General features: G+C 39.2%; 1 protein-coding gene across 2 annotated transcripts in view; it reads right to left on the minus strand.

Moving 5' to 3' along the window:
• The window catches only part of LOC117982148 (protein qui-1), a 147,490-nt gene extending 136,471 nt beyond the window's left edge, over window positions 1-11,019 (minus strand). For both annotated transcript variants that reach the window (XM_069498942.1, XM_069498940.1), the window contains exon 1: window positions 10,800-11,019. The gene's annotated coding sequence lies outside the window, so the exon portion shown is untranslated. The remainder of the gene's footprint in view (window positions 1-10,799) is intronic.
• Between the last annotated feature and the right edge of the window lie 945 nt (window positions 11,020-11,964).

Raw genomic sequence — 11,964 nt, forward strand, 5'->3', positions numbered from 1 at the left:
TGACGCGGGGACTAACGTAGTATCCATATATATAAAATTTAGAGTCGTGACTAACTTATATATCAACGCACAGCCTAAACATCTAAACAGCTGATCCTAGATACATGAAATTTGGTGGGTGTGTTCTTTGTAGGTAAAGAGAAGGTATCCACTAGGAAAGGATTTTTTGAAATTTCACCTCTGAGTGGGTTAAATGGAGGTTTGAAATTTATGAAGTCCACGCGGGCGAAGTCACGAGCATAAGCTAGTTTTTATATATTTCTAAAAACTCATAGTAAACGTAAAAAATATCGTTTTCTCTTTATAAATTGAATAAGTTATTAAGTAAGACTTACAACAAAGTGATCTTTGCAAAAATAAGGGTTGAAGTCGTTAGTCATATAGGATCCCTTTAAGCAAGTCTTCGCGTGTTACGTATATTTATTTCACTGGGCACTCTAATCCACAACTTTCCTGTGGTCTTTATCGATGCGTTTTTTACATTCTCGGATGATACAATAACGATAATTACTATATTTTTCATGTAAACTAGTATAGAAGTCATGTTTATTAAACTTTGGGAGGTTATGCTGTTGTTTACAAATGCATGACGTCAGAGCACAGATAATCTATCGGCCAAACATGGCCGACAGTGTTTTCACCTGTCTAAGAAAAATATATTTTTAAATTAAAGTTTTACGGTTTTTAGGGCGCAAAAAATATAGTGTTAATTTTTTTGATATAATAGGACAAATATTAACCATTTAAGACCAACTTTAAAAAAGTGTCAAGTAGCCTATTGTTAGCAGAGTTAACAAAGCTTTCGTTCCTCCATTTTCGTCCATCTATTTCGCCAGCTCGATTCATTCGCCACCTCGCCTTTGGTACACTAGTCCTGAAATATTGTAAACAATTAGCAGAGCTAACATAGCTTTGTCGTTGTCTCCATTTTCGTCAACCTCTATATTATTTCGCCAGCTCACAATAGCTCTTTGCTCCACTAGTCCTCGTAGACTCGCCTCATTTAGGACTCTAGCTCTATATCTAGAGCTTTTTTTAGAGTCTATTGGTGGTATTGTAGGAAACATGACAATTCTTTAACCCTCGGCCATCAACCAAAAAACATGTTGCTTTATAAATCAAAGTCCCCCGCCCCGCTGAGTTTGTGTTTATTCGGGCTAATCCCAGAAACTACTACTACTACTGGCTTAAGTATAGACTAATAATTTATGAACATTTTGCGAAAATAAGCTACTGGTATGATGATAATTGTGAATTAAGTCGGAAATAATAATCCCATCTAAGAGTTTCAGTGGCGAGCGCTGCGTAAATACTTAGTTACACGAAAACAAAGTATCGTGGGATAGTTCCTCTCAAGCTTCCCGTGCGGAGCCGGGGCTGGCCACTATAGTAACTTTTTTTGTGCTAAGCTCAAACAACCGCGTGATAAATGGCCATCACATTAAATAAAAACATTGAAAAATCGTTATCTAACTTTTAATAAATTATTGTGACCAGATTCCCCGTTGCGGCCATGTTTGTTTGTTTTTCCGTTGATGCGTCAGCTATTAATTTCAGTTTATTTGAAAGCGCGCCATCACTTTCATTCGCCATTTATAACATAAACAAGACTCCAGGCGCACCCCAGTTCTCAATCATTCTTAAGATACGACGTAATATTATTTGTGCATTTATTATTTTCTTGCTTTATGATTTTAGTTCGTTTTACTCTTGGTCGAAGAATCGGTAGGTACCTATATGTTGAGGTTCTAAGATTATGGGATATGAGATAGCAATATGACCTTACACATCCCTACGTTACACAGGAAAATGCTGTGTTGAACTCAGCTGCCCGATTGCGGTAGAATGACAGCTACAATGTCACGATCGCAATCACCTCTGATTGGTTGATGCTCGCTCACTATTGGCTACAATGCATTGTTGCAACAAAAATACCATAAATTCAGCCAATCACAACAATTACGACTGTAATAATGATTGATGCAGGTTTTGCGGAATCGACCGGCAGGCTTAGGGTCAAAAAATCGCAATCGTCGAAATCATGGCAAAGCATGCCCACCCGGAATTCCGTTGCAATTTAATTAAATTGCAGTGCAAAAGCCCGTGAACACTCCATGAACGGCGTGAAACAAACATCCACACCCGTGTTTCCACTTTTTAGGATTTTGACCTATTTCGGAGCGAAACGATTAATATTAGGTAGGTACGATTTAGGGCGTTATTTATGTTGATCCCTAGGGCTTTACGGTAGCTAAGTAGTAAATTAAGTTAAGTAGGATTTTATTTTTGGATTTCATAAATATATAACTAATTACATATATGTATTTTATTACCTATTCGTATGTGATTGATAGGTATCTATTAAAAATGTTGGTAACATTTGAACATGATTACCCCTATTGATGATTGGTTCCAAGTCCGTTGCGCGTGCGGTGTGGTGCCGTAAGACATTGTAACGCATTGAGTGGCATGGTACAGCGATTTCTATGTAGGATGACGCAGCTGCACCGCTTAGGCGCCGCAACGCATCGTTTAGCTTCACTCACTGTGTAATAATGTCGAACCTAACCGCTTTCATTTCATTTTCCAATAAATCATTGACATCATTTCCTCAGCGCTCGTCTCAATCTTAAAGCCTTCATTTTCCCTGTGACAGTTCATTCAATATGTTACACATTCTCTTCAAAAGTTCAGTAGAGCGTTATTAATTCACACGTAACGTACGGTTGGATCGCGGGGTTTGTCAAGCTGTGACATTACCACATTACCAACAAAGGGTGCAATCTTCTGTACCTACTCATATAACAACATGATATAAAAGAGTAAAGTAATCGTAGAAACATAAAATTAAACCTTCTTTGTATATATTATGTAAGACTAGATGACGCCCGCGGCTCTGTCCGCGTGGATTTTTTTTAAAATCCCGTGGGAACTCTTTGATTTTTCGCGAGTAAAAGGAGCCTATATCCTTCCCCGGAATGCAAGCTTTTTGTGTACCAAATTTCGTCAAAATCGGTTAAACTGTTGGGCCGTGAAAAGCTAGCAGACAGACAGACAGATAGGCAGGCAGACACATTTACGCATCACGATAATTCTCAAACGGTTGCACAGACTTTCATCAAACATAGCCAAGACCCATTTCTCGAGTGAACAAGCTTTCGAATAATAGAATCCGCATTCAAATCCGTTCATCCATTTGAGCGCTACGATGCCATAGACAGACACATAGATACACAGGTCAAACTTATAACACCCCTCTGTTTGCGTCAGGGAGCATTGGGAGACCCCCGGAAAGGCAGACGATCCCAAGCAAGATCCTAGGAGACAAGGAAAGAGTAGAAATCCTTCTAATACTAAGGTAGTGGGTATAGCTGTAACTGGTTCCATCACGGTTCTATTAAAAGTTCAGTTCATCGCCCAAGTTTAACTGCAGAATATCGTCAGACTTTAATAATATAGAAAAGTTTAAAACTACTTAATCTGACTGCAAATGGAAATTCTAGAAATAGGTTAGAGAATCGATTTATTTCACTCGCATCACAGAAAGACGAGCTTTAAGGCTAGAGCACACATTACTTTTAGCGTTGGCATTTGGCTATTCCCATTCGATCGCTTTTAGGAAGCTAGAATGTGCGATAGAACTCTGAACATTTTGATCGCTATTTTAAATGTTTTAAATGCGACCCATATTTTAAATGCGAAAGTGTGCTCGTTTATTAGTTTGATGGTTTGCTCTTCTATCAGGCCACAACGGAGCAACGGATCGACCTGATTTTTTGCACGGGTATATAGTTAAAGACCTGAAGAGTGACATAAGCTAGTTTTTATCATCGAAATCCATGCAAACGAAGACGTGGGTATCAGCTAGTTTTCCATATATTCGGAACTAATTGCAGCTATTTAGTAAGGCTTTGTAACGCGCGATTTTGATGCTGTGATAGATCGTGGATAAGTAGTGTCAGAACCAAAACTCGATGTATCGAGACACAGTCACATAATTACTGCTTGCCGATGCTAAAAGTATCCTGTTTTTTAACCCCTTAAACAAAAAATAGACTTTTCTTTCCTCCTGAAACTACATGTCCATAATATTGTCATGCGTTTTAGTGCGTTAATAATTCAAGTAAACCAACATAGATATATATTTGGCTTGCCTGAGAATGTCAGGCCTGCCTGTGACATTTATTGATAAAGGGTGAATAGGTACAACGATAAACTAAAGCCGAGTTCCCACGCAGATACTTGCTTCACGAGCAAGTTTTCAAGTGCAAAGCAAAGCTTAACGTTACGTCCATCCAATTACCTACTGGTCATTTGCTAGAATGAACTTAAAAACCGACCCAGTGCGAGTCAAACTCAGACACGAAGGGTTCCGTACCGTACCATCGAAAAAGAAAGAACAGTTTATAATTTTTTTAATGTTATGGCAGCCATTTTGAAATTTTTATTGTTTGTTGTTATAGCAGCAATAGAAATACACATTCTGTGAAAATTTCAATTCCCTACCTATTACGATTCACGAGATACAGCCCTCTGACAGACAGACAGATGGACAGACGGACAGGTGGACGGACAGCGGAGGCATAGTAATTGGGTATCGTTGGCACCCTTTATGTACGAAACCCAAAAAAAAACTGTGTATTACTGTACACATTCGGAAAACTTAACAAAATGTCTATAGGTAAGCAAGGCATAGCTCATCGAACAAGCTTTATAGAATACATACCTAGAAACCTTCCAGTAATCCTTATGTCCTTGGCTGCTCTACATAATTATAGTAAAATTAAAAATTATAAACTTTTATCGAGATTTTGTTGCTGTCAAAAAAGTATCCAAAGATATAGAAAAGGTTGGAAGATTATATATTAGGTAGGTAGGTAGAATGGTATAAGTCCTGCAAATTGCTAATGTGCGTGGCCGCCATTTTAGTGACGTCAGCACTAGACTGAAGTCTCGAGCTGATGGTATATTTTTATTTCGGCTGATGTGAAAATGATGTCATTTCGATGTTAATGAGACATGGTTCCAGCGCAATAGCAATTTGCTAATTTTAATACATATCTAGACAGCTTATACATCATTATTTTCGCACAAAATCACATAAATCGAAATCCATTTTCACTTGCAGCTTGGTATAGTTAGGTCGTATAGTAGGTAAAAGATAGAATTAGCTGACTTGGAAAATGTATCGACAGAGCAGCTGTTGTACACTGGCCCACCAATTAGAGACACAAATAGTACCTATCGTAGATACGAGTAATATACCTACGACGTGGGTCTAATCTGTAGGTCTAATTACAGATACTATGTCAACCATACCATAGTATCGTTAATAGTTGATAACTGTAATACTACCGTACCAAGTCTGTATTAAAACTAAGTATAATAGAAGCCTATAGACCAATACCTGTAATTTACACACGTATATACGCATTGTCGAATATAATATACTCAGTGCCAGCTGTTGTAAAGTATAGCAATAAATACCAAACAAGTCGGTTATCTTTCAGCACTTCACGATCAGAACCATACACATGCTAATATCGCCGTCCCCGGCGAATAAAATGGTAATCGGAAAAACTCAACTATTCAGGAGAAATAAAAAACTGATTTTTGACGATTGTTCGCAAAGCAATAGACTCAGAATAGAGATAGATGGCTCAAATGAGAGCTAATTTTTTTAGCTTTCGTTATGTTTTGGTAAATTTTAATTAGATTTAATATTATTAAAGATATTTCAAATTTAAGAAATTAATAAAATTATCATGTTGTCTAAATTTACTAATGTACACTTACCATTTTATTCGCGTAAAATTGTTGAGACAGTAAATATTGCTATATTGCTTTACAATTATATTCTATGCATACTCGGAACCAAAATAATGAAAATAATGATAGCTTGCCATTTTATTCTCGTTCATATTGAATATATTTTGTATAGTATTACATCCTTATACGTTTATTCCGGTTTAGTCAATAAAACAAAATTATGGTAACTAGCTATTGCTTTGTTAAAAATTTAAAACAAAAAAGTTAATCCTCTTGATCTTCCTCATCATAATCATTAGAATTGCAATCAAAACTATCGTCAGTGGTAAAGGAATCGTAAAATACATGATAATAATAACTGGGGATGACTTCTATCCTACAAAGACTCATAAGATCAGCGTGTAAGCTGCCTTGCTTAGTGGCAGAGGTCCACTGTAAGCTACTGTTTTGGGTTGGAAGTGGCCCAAATTCCACCTTAGTGGCCAAAGTCAACCTCACCTGCCCGCGGTGCACCCTGCCAATTATCTAACGAGGCTCTGGCGCTGCCAGTCCCATTTATGGGTCGCTGTGTTTAATACCGCACGGCGTAATCTCTAAGGTATGTCTGCTTCGTGGTAGGATTCTACCTGGCTGAGTCGCCTGGCTAGGGACCGCACTCCAGTCGTATCCAGCCGCAAAGCATTCCATGCGTTCCGGCTGCGAGCTGGAGAGACTTTCCCTCTCCCATCTACCGAATGGTGTAATTACTGTGGCCATTGGTTCCATCGTGGAGATTAATTAATCCTTCTCGTATTCATAGGCGCGACATATTGGCACCCGATGGGAGACCCGATGAAACGGGTGTCCGCTGGCCACGCGTTCCGTAGGGGTCCGAACCTAGGATTCCCGACCTAGGAGGCTGTCCCGCCGCCGCCGGTCATTTAACGGATTGGGTTGGTGACCCTTCCGTCCCCCGTGCCAGTAACATACTCTACCTACGTAATCGAGAGCGGCTGACTCCATGTCTTTGACCAGGAGACAACCATTGCTGCATTATTCGTTAACCCGGTCACCTAGTATACACACATGATGCCAAAAAGTAGAAGAAAGAATCGTTCTACAGCGGTGCCTCGTTCCACACTCTGTGTGAACTTTTACAACATTAGAGGGTTGCACTCCAACCTAAACGCCGTTCGCCACCACCTTGAAACGGCAAAACCATCTATACTCTTTCTAACTGAAACCCAAATCTCACCCCCGACGATACTTCTTATCTAACCTACCCCGGCTAAAAACTGCAACACGTCTTTTTGCCACGTGCTGGCGTGTATGTGTATATTAGGGGAATATTTGCGGTCAACGCCTCTACAGCCTAGAGGTTGGGGACCTGTCTCTTCTTTGGTTACGCGTGGACTTCGGGGTTAAACCCGAGTCTACGCGTGCCTGTACAGATCCCATAGCGCGGTAACGTAGAGACGGGCCGACTCTTTTACCACGACAAAATATCGGTGGACTACGTATTGGAGCATATTTCTTCCGCCGAGGTGATGATCCTAGGTAACTTTATTTCCCACCGTGTGGAATGACTACGATCACGTAGGATACTGATTATACCGGGAGGTGTGCGCATAATCTTGTCCTGGCTATCCAATTGGTTACTGTACCAACAAGGATTCCCGATATTGCTGACCACAAACGCTGAACCTCTGTTCTCAATCTTTCCCTCAACACTCACCCTAACGGCTACCAAGTTAGTGTCGATGCTCCACTAGGGACTTTTGGTCACTGCTTGGTACAGACCATCGTGCAGCTTCCATCATCCGTTCGTACGCGTGGTACCGGTAGCCGTAGAGTATGGCACAATAAATCAGCTGACTGGGATGGTCTATCGACCGACCCCGAATTCTACGCCTCATACCTATGAGGGCAGCTTTGTTTTTCTGAAAATGACCCCAACATCTGTGCTGTAGCCGTTGCTTCATTCCCAACTCTTTAACACGTACCGGGAAGCGAGCACGGAAATGGTTTAACGGAACTTGTAAGAGGGCTGCCAACCTTAACCAGTCCTGGTGTTCAGCACAATGCAACTACCACCCAAACCCCCGCCAATCTAAAAAAAATTAATGGCCGCTCTAGAAAATACCATTGCCAAGGCAAAACTCAATCACGTTGATAGAATTGGTCGCAATGCCTCCTGGTTTCTACGCGTTCGTTCCTGTCGAAAGCCATACAAGGCAACTTCTTTCGTTCCACGTTTTCATCTTTGTGCAAACCGGATGATACACTGGCCCACATTGCCAAAGAGTTTCTGACTGATTTTTCTACAACCGCACCGCACGCCACCGTAAGCAATTTCCCCCTCACCACCTGGGTGCCTGGTGCACTTCAACCGCCCGTTATGCCAAATCCTTTTTTCCACGCACATGCAAACCGAGTAATCAACTCCCTTCCCAATAGATTACAACATGGAGTTATTCAAGGGGTGGACCAACAAATTACTGAAAGGCCGGCAACGCTTTGGCGGTTCCTCTAGTGCTGCAAACGTTCATGGGTGGCGGTAATCACTTAACATTAGGTAAACCGCCTGCTCGTTTGCTTGCTATTCTTATTTAAAAAATGTATCTAAGTCAAAAAATTGCTTATGCATGTTATCGAGTGTACTAATTCGCGTACCACAAACATTACCATCATCATATCCCGCTATCACTATCTATCGTTAATCTAGTCTGTATGACGGAAAAGTATGGCAATATATTTTGCTGCTCAGTACTAATGAAACGATTTTACTAAAGAAATATTAGTCGTCATACCTAAACTTTTCTTTACGAGAACAAAATGATAACTGCTTTTAGAAATTATTTTGTCAACTCGTTGAACGAGAATATAATTGTAAAAGCGTTTGCCATGTGATAAGTATAGAAAAATTTTACTAACACTGTCTTGCAATTTACACAATGTACTAGAAAAAAATAGGAATAATGTTGTATTTTTTAATAACTTTTTAAATAACGGCAGAAAAATTACCAAAAAAATTAGGTAGATGTATTTGGCGCCGTAGACCTCAAAAATCGCATAACACTAAAACGATGGTAATAGCGGTTACCATTTTATTCGCCGGGGACGGCGATATTACATTGTTATGAACTGTGGGGCGTATGTATTTTCAACGCACACGCTTCAATCGTAACTGGTGTTTTAATTATTCCGAGATTGCTCTTATCGTCTTAGTTACAGTGTTATAGTTTCAATAGATTACAAACTATTGCTATTCTTATGCTAGTAATATCTCTACACCTATACTTGTATTTTTTATCGATGATAGTTTTGACCGCTACGTCATCTTATCTTATCTAATGGGGAATGATTACATTTCCTGGTAAAATTTAAACAGTACCTACCTACCTAGTAATTTAATAATAAGTAGGTGGATCAGAGGCCTTGTGTTTCACGTAAGTAGCTCAGGTACATGATTAACTTACGACTTTACTAATGTAAACACTTATAGGTACACTAGCTTATAAAAGCCCTTAAAGTAAATAAAGAAAAAAACCGGCCAAGTGCGAGTCGGGCTCGCACAATGAGGGTTCCGTAATACAGTCGAAATTTCTCGCCATTTTGCACGATAATTCAAAAACTATGAGGCATAAAAATAAATAAAAATCTGTTTTAGAATATACAGGTGAAGACCTTTTATATGATACCCCACTTAATATAGTTATCTAACTTCGAAAATTTAAAATACTATATTAGTTCATGACCACAATTTCACGGTTTTCAGATTTTTCCCCGAATGTCTGCTATAAGACCTACCTACCTGCCAAATTTCATGATTCTAGGTCAACGGGAAGTACCCTGTAGGTTTCTTGACAGACAGACAGACAACAAATTGATCCTATAAGGGTTCCGTTTTTTCTTCCGAGGTACGAAACCCTAAAAAGTACACTAGCTTATGCCCGCGACTTCGTCCGCGTGGACTACACAAACAACCACCTATTTTACCCTTTTATGTGGTGGTTTAAAGCAGCTTTAATAGTGAAAGAATACATCGTGAGGAAACCTGCTTGCTTGAGAGTTCTACACAGTTCTCAAAGGTGCGTGAAATCTGCCAATCCGCACTTGGCTAGCATGGTGGACTATGGCCAAATCCTGCTCATTCTGAGAGGAGAACCGTACTCAGTAGTGAGCCGGCGATAGTTAATGATGATGATAATGATGTTTACGTTACGTAGGTACGATTTTGGTTGGTTTATCACAATGCCTCGAAAATCTAGCCCACGATGACATAGTTATACTGGTGTGTAACTAATACATAACAATAAAACATTTTTATCATTTTGTGTTGGCGCTGAGTGATAAGGAAATCGTTAATTTTGTTTTGTAATATTCAAATATTCAGTGTTTAGTTTTAATTTGATTCTGTTGTTAACTGGAAGCTAGATCTCTTGTTTTTGTAAGCGTACCCCTACCTAGTTTACTAACGTAAAGGTTCGGTAGAAATATCCGCGACAGGTTGAGATGGCAATCGGGGTATGTGCCGGGGGGACGCCACGCTCATCCGTACGTCACCCGCGCCCGCTCGCACCGGGTTAGCGCAAGGGCTGTGCGGGGCTTTCTCTCCCCGATTGCCATTTGAATCTGTCGCGTACTATACCTACCTATAACAATAATAATTTTTCTTGTGATATAATTTATTTAATAATCACATGGAACCATGTAACTAGGTATTTTAAAATTTAAAACGATGTTATTGTCAAAGTAAGAAAGTGCACATGTCCCTTTGTTCGTATCACTGAAAAATGGCCTGAAAAATGCTGAAACTTACTTGAAAATTGCAGTATTAATTCCATGTTTTTTTATTTATCTAAGTATTATTACCAAGCGTGATAACAACGTTGTTTTGAATTATTAATAGTTAGGATACATAGCTAGGCTAGGTAAATTAAAAAGATTAGAAACAAAAGATATTTTACTAAATGAAATTAAGAAATACTTACAGACTAAATATCGCAAACATAATCCTTAGTAACTAAGCTATTTATCTAAATCCTTACCTACGAAAATCCCAAGCGAAAGAACCTAAAATATATTATGTTCTTTCACAAAATACACTTTCACTTAAATTTTCTTTTACACTTTCACTGAACGAAAATAATGGTTTTTCACTTGATTTAACTCAATGTTGTATGGGTTTTAATTCATATTTTTGGTGTTTTAGATACGCGGTGTGCGCGAATTGTTATGGCGAGTGAAATACGTGTATTTTACTCAAGCGCTGGAGGTGGACTGCGGCAAGGTGCGGGTGCGGGGTGAACGTGAAAATGCTTCCCGACTCCCGTACTCCCGTAGCCCTGTAGGGTAGGCAGCAACCGCCCGCCCTAGGTGGATCAACACGCTACGCGTCATTGCTTCCGACCTATCTTTATATTTCTATAATGAATAACGATCCCCGAGGTTTAAACTTAACTTTTAAACAATAAGGACCTCTCTCACAGATAAAGTTATTTCGACAGATTCCCAATACAAAAACTGTCATAACGTATTTATTCATTAGATCTGGTAGTTGTGAAACAGGCTCTAAGTTCTTAAATTAATGTCTTAGAGAGTGATAAATATAGAGAATTAGCTGATGGCCGCGACTTCGTTCTCGTGGATTTAGGTTTCTAAACTCCCATGGAAACTGTTTGATTATCCGGAATAAAAAGTAGCCTATGTCACTGTCCAGGTCTTTGACTATACCCATGCAAAAAATCACCGCAATCCGTTGCTCTGTTGCGACGTGATTGAAGAACCAATAAACCAACAAACAAACACACTTTCGCAATTATAATAGGGGTAGTGATATTGCTCGTGGCAATACTACCAAAGAAAAGTGATGCTACAACGGACATTTTCCTCTATGAAAATAAAATGGGTTAACATCACCATTAAGGCTACATAAACAGTCAGCGTACTAGGTTAACTTTTTTAAGCAGTCATCTGCTCCAGTTTAAAATTCAATGAATAAACACATTATGTGTATGTAACTCGAGGCCGCCCGCCCTAGACACACGTCATTTCTTCCGATCTAACTTTGTTTCTGCCTCTTCATATTTCTATAACAAATTTTATCCCCAAAGCTCATTTCACACTACGGGATATAAATAATTATATTATAGTCCGGTCAAAATAGACATTCAAGGTTATATTAATTTGCATAGGGCTAAAAATGGGTACGAA

The sequence above is a fragment of the Maniola hyperantus genome, chromosome 5 (assembly GCF_902806685.2).
Source record: "Maniola hyperantus chromosome 5, iAphHyp1.2, whole genome shotgun sequence".
NCBI lineage: Eukaryota > Metazoa > Arthropoda > Insecta > Lepidoptera > Nymphalidae > Maniola > Maniola hyperantus.